Raw genomic sequence first — 9083 nt, forward strand, 5'->3', positions numbered from 1 at the left:
GTTTCTATTTGCATTATAAATGAGTTACTGCATTGGGCACCCATGAATGTACACATGTGTACACACACCTGCAGAGCAAGACAAGCTCTTCCTGCAACAGCTTTCCATTTGGACAAAGTAGGAGGTGGTGTGTGGCCGGCTGTCGAGCACTAGCAAAAGTAGAAATTAGAGCATCAGAGCAGACGGCTTGCTCTCCTGTCTCCCTGGCTAAGTCAGCTAATCCTTAGGAAGAGCAGGTCCAGCCAAACCAGCTCTGCTTCGAGCCCTCGACTGTGTAATTGTTCTTTTGAAGGATCTGCATTGGGCCTCATTGCTGTGGGTGCTGCTAGTGGATGCAGGCTTGTTCTCTCGCTTGTGTCCAGAACAGAACTGTGGTCGTGTTGGAGAGAGCAGGTGTGTGATGGTGAGGATGCTCTAATTTCAAAGGAACGTGCAAAGAAAGCTGGCCTGAATGACTCAGATGCTGTGGCTTCCATCCTTCCTGAATATAAAGTCTGTCTTCTGGTGGCTCCAGCATTTGTTATTGTTATTTCCTCTAAGTTTTTTTTTTTTTTTTTTTAGATTGCTATTCAGGGTGGTTTTATGTAACTTTCCATAGGAAATGTTGTCATTTGCGGCAGTTTTGATCTCCTTTGCCAATAAGGCATTTTTATTTAGCACAACAGTGATTCTTAGCTCCTTTTAGTACTGAGAGTCTTTGCCATAGAGGTTGGTTAGCTTTTGGTCTAACATAATTTTTGGTTTGGGGTATTGTGAGGAGGTTGCTAGTTTTGGCAGTTGCTATTCCATCAATTGTTCATTGATGTCGTATTTTCTAGATGAACAATGTTGTGATCGCTAAGAAGCATTACTTTACCAAGAAATTTCCTCTTGAAGTGGGTGCACAGGCAGCAGTGATTCCAAAAGCAACCAGAGCCAGTGTTTACTGCTGTCTTGAGAGTCATACCAGTGCTGTGTTCCTAGCTTCCTTGTGTCCCGAACCCTTACGGTACTCATGATGAATATGAGAGCTGGTAGAAAAAACTTACAAATGCAGAATTTCAATGAAAAATTATACCGTTGTTAAAATACGGGGGTAGGATTTTGTTGGTTTTGTCTTTTTGTTTTCTAACGTGGGGTCGTGGCTGTGCTGACAAAGCAGTTTTGTGAATCTTACCTTGCTGTGTAATTGAAGCAATGACTGTGTCCGTGGTACTTGTGGATCAGCCAGTACTTTACAGTGCATCTGTTTTACTAGTAATGAAAATAAGTCTGGAACAACGTCTTCTGGAGCCCCATTGAGTTGTTGCAATGAGTTAAATGTGTACTAAAATAGTTTCTGTGATCACTCTTTCCTGCTTCTTTGTTAAGGATAAGCTATAGTGACGCTGAAGAACGTGTAGACTCAGGCAGAGTACCGAGACAGCTGTGCTTTGATGCTGCTGGGGACCCCAGAGTGAAGGGCTCTGCCAGCTCAGCACAGGTACTATTAACTCAACGGGCAGCTGTGGTGAATAGGGTGCAAGAATAAGGCTTGCGTAGATGATCCTTCCTCTGGATACACTTCCAGTGCTGGCAGTCAGTTGTTTATAATTGGAATTGTTAATATTTGAGTTGTTAATGTGATTATACTTGTTATCCATTCTGGCTATGTTCACTGTGGCACTGGACCAGCGCTAGTCCTGGCTTCCTGCACAGGCATGCTGAGATGCATCAGCCATCTGGTAGCTGGTAATGGACCTCTTAAGTGTAAACCAGCTCCTTTTGAGGACCAGGCAGTGCTGACTCTACCGGCTTTCTTAAGGAATGGGACTGCTGGTCAGTGCTGGCTTCTTGCCCCCTGTGCTTGATGTACTGTCACTGGAGCTGTTAGCAGGTATCATCATCAATCCATGCCCAGATGTAGCCTATACGTGGTGTGCTATGACCACAGCATTAGGATGTGGCTGCTGGAAATGTAGCTATTGCATGTGGTGCGGGGCTGTGCGAAGCTGCAGGACATGTTCATGGAGAAACACAAACAGGATGAAGACGCCAAATTACTCCAGAAGTTTTCCCACTGCTCCCCCTCTGTGTTGGTTATGTTTTATGCTCAGATTTTTCCCCTTGTTGGTGTCTGGGTTGGTTGTAGATGGCTCTCTGTATTGGACTTATTCTAGCAGGTGGAGTTGGATACTGATTGCTCGTCACCTGGGCCCCACGTGGGCTCTGGGGCACAGCCATGCTGGCTAGTGCTGTGAACCTGCTTCTGTCATCTGGGTCAGACGTGCCTGGGAGGTGGAAAAGGCAGCCCCTCTGCCCAGTCTGCTCTGTTGGCTCCCTTCTACCTAGTTGCTTTGTGGGTGCCACAGGCCATAGGTGAACAGAGGAAACTCATCCCTTGGAAACCCTCCTATGGAGGCTGCCTATGTGTGAGGCTTGGTCGTCAGCTCTAGAGAAGTTTGTGGATGGTTTGGATGGTTTCCCATCCAATGACCCCATGAAAATTTTACTCTGCTGATGGATGTTTTATTCCTGCTGCACTCGACACCTGCGTTGGGGGCACTTCTCAGAAGTTTATTTAAGCCTCAAGAGATGCAGAACCCACCACCTCCCTTGTGATAATTGTTAGCTTCCCACAGTGCTACAAATGTGAGGTTTCGGCCATGTTTTCACAATCACTTTAAACTGTGCTGCCCTGAGAAGCAGTCCAGTCATCTGGCTCCAGCTGCTCTTTTTGTTCCTGCTTCTTCTCCTTTCCTTCTGCTGGTACAAGTGTTTGTGCAGCCATGTGGTGACTTGGGTCAGGGAAGGAGCTTGGGCTGGAGCAAACCATTTTCCTTGTTGAGCTAATGTGGGTCGGTTCCCAGAGTGGATCACCCAACAGCTGTGGGGATGCTCGTGCCAGCACGAGGAGGGGAGCAGCAGCACAGAGGGCTGGGGACACTGCTGCTTCTTTTGGCTTCCATCTCTTTCAAGTGGCCGTGACCTCTTTATAGCTTGAATTTTGAGCATTGGCTTCTAAGTTCTTGTTACTATTCTGCCTTTCATCCACTGCAACAAAAAGACCTTGAAGATCACTGTTGCCTGTGTGAGTGTTTGCAGGTTGCAGTTCCAAGTCATCTTTTAACCTGTATTTGTAGAAGTTCAACTACAGATCTCGGGACTAGCAGGAATCGGAAGAGTTGAGCTCCCTGTTTTTCCTCTGTCTTCTATACAAGGCACCAGACCTGGATACCCTTCAGGTCCCATGTGAAGCTGCTTGGAAATCTTTTAATGCTGGTGTTCCAGTAGGAGCTCATTTACGATTGATTTCCATCATGGCCCCCGTCTTTTTCTGGAAATCAAGAAAATCGGTTGCTGAGAGGGACCCCAGATCTGCTTTCCTGATGATGGGATTGGCTCACATACATTCAGACTTCACTGGCAGATGTTTTTATTACCTATATTTAAAACCCTCTGGCTCTGTATATAGCTGAGCTGTCTCCAAGTTCAGTGGGTCCTAGTTGAAGCTTTGCGCTCTTGATGTGCTTCTTCCATACCAGTATCATTCTGCAGGACTTTCGCATGAAATCCAAACCCTTGGGTTTTTGCTAATGTAGCTTCCCTTTTCCTGTCTAGGGGTCCGCCTGGCCTCTTCCAAGCCAGGAAGTTTCCACTGGTATTTCTCAGCTAATTAAATTCAGTGCTTCACTGCAAGATCCCATGCTGCCTTGGTTTCTTGGGTAGCTGCAGAAGTTAAAGACCTTTCCTATAGCATTCATCTCACCTTGGTGGGTTCCTGCTGGTGCAGATATGTGGTGGTGCCTGCATGCTCCTTTTCCATGACCTGCTTGCATGCCCGTTTTATGGCCATCTGCTCAAGTGTGTAGCTCCTCTTCTTACTCTTTCTAGAGCACTGGTTGAAAAGAAAACTCTCAGGGGGAAGACTGTATGCCTTTTAATTCATCCTCTAAAAGGTGAAGGCCTCTTCCATCGGAGACTGTGCACAGGCTTTTGCTATCCCAGATCCCTTTCTTCCATGCTGTACTTCAACATAAAGTTTAAAAGACAGTTTGGGTAGGGACAGGCCTTTTCAATGTGCTGTGCTGGCAGAAAAGCTATGTCTGCTAATAAGAGGTTGGCTATTCCCCAGTCCTCCTGTCTGGTCCCTGTCCAGAGGAGAGCAGGGGCTGGGTGTGCTCCATATGTGTTGGTGGGGGCAAATGCAGTTCCCTGAGCACTGATCTGCTAGGCTGGGGATGGAGGAGAGCTGTGTCATATAGGCAGGGGACAAAGGCTCGGGCTGCAGTTTGATGCTTCAGCTAAGCTGCTATCATGCTGCGCTATCACTGAATAGGCTGGTCCTACCCTTCTTCTCTCAGGTTGCACAGAGCTTGTCTGAAATTGTCTGAGCCTCTGCAGGATGCCAGATCAACAGGAAATAATTTACTAAGTTTTGTGCTGGTAAAACACCTTGAAGTGGCTCACTGGAGTAAGAGAAGACTGCTCTTTAAGCAGCAGCTAGCTGTCAGACTGATATGCTTGCAAGTGGAAGGCAGGGCCTTGGGGGGACCTGTTGCCTGCGTGATTTGGTGCAGGCTGTTGCAGGCAGCATCAGTCTCTAGCAGCACTCAAGCAGAGCTTGCGTGTGGCAGAGGGCAGTGAGCGGGGCAGTGGGTAGTGTGTGGTAGTCCTGCCAGCTCCCTGCTGTGCAGAACTAAGGCAGTGTGTCTGCCTCGCTCGCTGCCAGGCTTGTGCTCAGAGGTGCCTGGATTGCTCAAACCCCTGATTCTGCTTGGTGGCCTGTGGTGCTGCAAAGCCTTACAGCATCTTCCTCTGAGCTCGACAGCGAGGGTCAGGAAAGCAGGAGAGAGCCCTGTGTGGGGCCTCTGCCAGCGCAGTGCTGATGGCCTTGTTCCATTTCTGAGGTAGTTTCTTAGGGTGGGATGTGGTGGTGGTCTTGGCTGACGCCTGGGTGTTGCTGTGCCCTCGACAGCTTTCCCCAAGAGTGCAGGGTCACAGGCCTGTTCCACCATCCCCGTCCCCGCCTGCCCTCAGCCCTTCCATCTGGCTTGTTTTAAAGGTCTGGCTCGCGCCTGGTATTTGAGATATTATTTGTAACTTGTTGGGTCTGATCCATGCTAGATGGTTTTATTGGCAGCCACGAGACTGAAACCCCACTGCTCCTCTTCTCCTTGGACTTCCTGCCTTTTCCCTGCTGTTCCAGCAGAAATCTTCCTGGAGAGAGAGACGCAGCCAGCAGCCCGCTGTCTCCCTTGGCTGGCTCTGTCTGGAGAACACATTTGGGATCCCGGTTTCTGTCCACCCGGATGCTTGCCGGTGTGCCTCAACCTGGATAGCTGCATGGGCAGATCCCTTCAGGTACACAGGGCTTGCCTGGGGCTCTGCATTGACAGGCACTGCAAATACAGCTGTTGCAGTGGTGGGGGTTTGAAAAATGGAGAAAACCAGCTAGAGGCTGTCTGTGGGACCTGGTGGTCAGATTGCAGTGGAATAGCCCTGGTGTCTGTTACCTCCTGGGGGTGTCTGTAAGAACATGCACATGCTTTGCTGAAGAGGAGCAGTGTTGTTGCAAAAAGCAGGTGATGCGTGTTTGTGTGGTAGGCTTGAATGAAGTTGTTTTGTTTTGTGGTGGTGTTTTTTTCCATTTGGAATGTTTTGGGGGAAAGAAATGGCTTTATTTTAAATGGGAATGCTGGTAAAAGGAAATTTGGAAGAAAAAAAATGAGCATGGGAGTATCTTCAGTTGTCTTTTAAAATGGAATGATGGTCCGTCTTTGAAATGACTGTGCAAATCTCTGAATGTATTTGAGATGCCTGTCAGTTCTAGGAGCATGCTCAGGCTTCTGTACAAGGCTTTTCCTTCTCTGTTTGGGTCGGTGGATTTCACTAAGCAGCTTTTCTTGATCATGTGCCAACTTTGGAATTTAATGCTTTCTTAGCCTGACCCACAGCAGAGTGGATTTGGCTTTCATTCTGGTACTGTGACCTTGCTTTGGCATGGAGCTTTTGAAGATGACTTTCCCAGAGTATCTGCAATATAGAATTTTTTTCTTTCGTTTGTTTATTTTAATTGTAATGGACTCTATTAATCATTTTTGTGCTGCTACCACAGTTCTACATGCAGCTGATCAGTTAGAAGAAGCTAGATTTGTAAATGCCTTGCGTTCAGCCTGTGTGCTGAAGAGTTTGTATTTCTGGATTCCTCAGTTTTGTGTTGCTGAGGGGACAGCTTCAGAGCTGACTGAGCAGTGCAGGTGGTGACACCAGGACTGGGAGAAGTCTGGGTGGGTACTGGGCCATTCCACCCTTTCCCAGTCACTTCAGACAGTCTCCTTGCCCACCTCTCCAATGGCTCCTATGTGGTTTTGGTAATAGTGGAGACTTCTCTCTTGATGCCACTTGTTGGAGTTGCTATCCTGACGGTTTACAAAAGTTGAATTTCAAGCCTCAGTGACAATTCACAAAAGCTTTGAAAGCATGAACAATTCCCCCTACCCAGGATGAAGATATCTAGCTGATGTTTAGGTTGGTGGAGCATTTTCTGGACTTTGAGATATGCTGCAAACCACAAGCACAGGTGAGAGGTTTCTCTTGTCCAAGGACTGAGCAGCTGGACGTAGATCCCACTGTGTTTGTGGGAAGGGAGGATGATAGGAAGGGCATGGAAGAGATCTGTAGAATCAGGATTGGCATGGAGAAAGAGGACAGGGAAAAGCTGTTCACTTCTCTAGCCAAAGAACTATGGGGCATCAAGCGAACCCAGAAATGGCAGGTTTAGAGACAAACTGAAGAAGATGGCTTGTCACACAGCACGTGTTTCGGCTGTGGAGCTCTTTGTCATGTGCAGTTATGAATACTAAAAGTTTGCTTGGATTAAAAAATGGGTTGGATAAATTCTGGAAGAAAAATCATTGGATGGATACAGAACCATTAAGTGCAAAGACATCTCTGGCGCAAGAAGCCTCCGAGTTATTCATAGCACATGCCGTGACTCTGTCCGGGGAGATATGACTGTCGAGTGATCCTGTACTCTGTGTGCATTGCCAGGCACCTCTGTTGGAAATGAGATACTGACTTTAGAAGGACGCTTGGCCTGATCTTGCATGGCTGTGCTGTGCATCTTCCTATCTGGCTGCTGTCAGTGACCTCTTGAAAACGCTTGTTAGGACAGTACGGAGAAATTGGGACTGAGGTTAATGGGACCATTCAAATGAAATATGCGTCAATGCAGTCAACTTAGAAATAAAGCCCATTGGCCTGATTAAATACGTGGGCACCGTATCCTGAAACACTAACCCCTAAAAATAATCAAGGGGTTAGTGTGAAACTCAGCATGTGCTTTTAGTGCAGTGCTGGGGCAGAAATTAGTGGCTGCAGCACCTTGTGTGAGGACCAGGTGTAATAACGGGTATTACCTGCCTTGCAAAGACTATGTTCAGCTGTGCATCTACGTACACAGCTATATGTCTCTATACAGCTAGTCTATATGTCTATGTATATACAGATGGGTCCACATTCAGTCTCACCGGTAACCTCCTGGAGACATGCCTCTTGTGTCCATACCCCCGTCTCTCTTGTGCCCTGGGTCAGAGGCAGTTGGCTGACCTGTGCTGTGGCTGTGTGTTCACAGTGTGCTGGGAATCAGGCCCTGCTAGGGCAAGAGCCGCAAGTTTCATCTCGTGTGTTTGTAAGGTTTGTTCTTAGCCACTCCAAGTGCACACGTGTAGTTGGCAATGCTGAACAGCTCCACCTTCACTGCCCTCTTTTATTGGGAAACGGATGTTTTAGTAAGTAAAAAAGGTCAAACTGGGAGAAGAATTTGCTCCGGAGTCAAGTACTGTTTGTGGTCATGCTTGAAACTCACCAGGTTTTTAAACATTGCGTGTGCTTACCCCATTATAGTATGTGCATTTTTATGTTTTGCTATTTTTACAAGAACAAGGGAGATAACGTATACACGCTTTACTTATTGTTTAATATCCTTCTGAGGCAAGATACTGCTTTCTGTAATACTTGCCCTTATTTTTTTTAATAGAGCATTCATGCATTCTCTGCTTTTAAAGATCTTGATTTCTGATTGCTGTGGCCTCAAAAGAGGGTGCCAGATGTAGGTTCAAACCTGTCAGGCAAAGGGAGATGTTGAAATAGGGTCCCCAGCCTCCTCAAGAAGGCTTTAAAGAACTCTTTAACTGCTGAAGTTTGGGCAAAGCAGTTCATTGCCTCTGTCAGCTCTGTGAATCTCATCTAGACATCTTTTTTTTTTTGTGTAAAGTACAAAGTTGAGTTAACTTTGGGGATAATCGAAGGCCATGGGCTTTACCCCATGTGCGTGCTCTGTCCTCTTTTTTTGCATGTGGTGTGTGTGCACACTGCTGGAGGTCCCTATGCTCTAGTCAGAATGGGTCACAATGATGCTAGCGTGCTGGATAAGTGGACATCCCTGTCTGTGGCAATTTAGGAAGGGGGCTGAAAGCAGATTTCGTCAGAAAGTCTTTCAGAGAGTGCCGTGGTGTTGCAGGAGCTCTTGGGCAATACAGGAGCGATTCATTCACTGTCTTCCTAGCTTGGACTCACCGTTTGGTACAGCTGCAACTCTTATACATTTGTATTCTCTATACCCAAAGCATCTGTTCACAGAGGCAGCTCTGTAAGTGGACAGGAAGGAAGTTGAGTGATGTCTGCTCATTGAAAAGATGCTGGAAGATGAAGAGTTGCTAGTTCAGAGGAGGAGACTCTTGAGTTGTGTCATAAGGGGCCTATGTTTGAAATAGGTTGTGTTTGGTCCCACTGGAGTGGTGGCTCTGTCCCGCTTGGCTCGTCTCTGATTACAGCATCTCAGAAAGACCTGGTGTTTGTGACCCTCATAGGGTAAATGCTGGAGCTCTTGGCATTGCACTGAGGGTGTTTTTCAGGTATGAGAAATCTGCTTTGCTTTCCGACCTCACCATGAAGACAAGTTTGCCTATTTTATGTGCAAGACTGAAAGCGCTCTAATAGTGGATTTACCCTTACCAAAAGTAGGCGGGAGTTCCCCTAATACTCTTGCTATTCTCATCTCATAGGAAGTTAGAACAGATGCGTTTAGTCACCCCTGCGGCTAGGGGTGGAGGGAAGGAAGG

The sequence above is a fragment of the Vanellus vanellus genome (genome assembly GCF_965231255.1).
Source record: "Vanellus vanellus genome assembly, chromosome: 14".
Taxonomy (NCBI): Eukaryota; Metazoa; Chordata; class Aves; order Charadriiformes; family Charadriidae; genus Vanellus; species Vanellus vanellus.